The sequence below is a fragment of the Solea senegalensis genome, linkage group LG12, assembly GCF_019176455.1.
Source record: "Solea senegalensis isolate Sse05_10M linkage group LG12, IFAPA_SoseM_1, whole genome shotgun sequence".
Classification (NCBI taxonomy): Eukaryota; Metazoa; Chordata; class Actinopteri; order Pleuronectiformes; family Soleidae; genus Solea; species Solea senegalensis.
This window is the reverse complement of record NC_058032.1, coordinates 13,674,773-13,676,087: the sequence shown is the minus strand read 5'-3', so window position 1 is coordinate 13,676,087 and position 1,315 is coordinate 13,674,773.

The window sequence follows — 1,315 nt, the reverse complement described above, 5'->3', positions numbered from 1 at the left end:
TATGTCGTCCAAAATGAGACAAAAAGTCATAGTATAGTATGTCGTCCAAAACGTGACAAAAAAGTCATAGTTTAGTATGTCGTCCGAAATGTGACAAAAAAGTCATACTTTAGTATGTCGTCCAAAATGTGACAAAAAAGTCATAGTTTAGTATGTCTTCCAAATTTTGACAGAAAAGTCATACTTTAGTATGTCATCCAAATTTTGACACAAAAGTCATAGTTTAGTATGTCCTCAAAAATTCGAAAAAAAATTCATACTTTAGTATGTCGTCCAAAACTTGACAAAAATGTCATGGTTTAGTATGTCATCCAAAACTTGACAAAAATGTCATAGTTTAGTATGTCGTCCAAAATGTGACCAAAATGTCATAGTTTAGTATGTCGTCCAAAATGTGACAAAAATGTCATAGTTTAGTCGCAAAAAATATCGCGAAACACTGCAAAATAATTTTTTCATACACATGAATGGGAAACGGTCCAAAGGTGGATAAAAACCAAGCCCTTGTTACAGCCTCACATTGTCGTCATACTAACATAGAAATGTGGTTGGAACTTTAAATGGGTTGCAAGACTTGGGACTTTTCTCACCTAAGTCAAAGTTTTGCTACATATTAAGGCTTTTAAAAAATCTCAGTTTTCGTTTTGACGTTTTCTGATCTTATAATGAGTGTGTATTGCGTCCGTTGGCATGGCGCTGGAGTGGCACACTCTGCTGAGATCCAGAAAAATAATCACAAAAATCTCTGAACACTCATCTCCTGTCCACAATTTCCAACCTACACAGACATTTTTTACACCAACACGTTGCTATGGTTGCTGTCTAACCCTGTGTGTTGTTTTCATTCTTTTTCATATGACTTGCAGTTTTTCTTAAAATCACCTAAAAGCGCAGAGTTCTGGTCAAAGCTCTCATTCACTCCCATGTTAAAAGTCTCATTTGGAGTTTTGGAAAAATCAAGACTAGACGGTGACTTCAAAAGAGTTAAATTTAAAGTTAAGTTCAACTTTTTGCCCCTAACTGATTTCCTTCATCGAGGTTGGGGCAGCAGCGAACAAGTTTCTCTCCTGAATTCTGTTTCCAAAGTTTGGGCACACGTTCATCACATGGTAAAAGAAAAAAAAACCTGGGCAGACCATATTTTTTGTTGTGTGTTTTTGGTTCTTATTGAGTACAGTAAATAGTGGCAAGATGCATCCCTTACACACATCGATAGGTTTTGCAAAATGTCAGTAAATCGGACTAAACATTTACTGCCACACCATTGATGTTATCACACCAGGTTTGTCAAAAGAACCAAATAACCAGACAACGA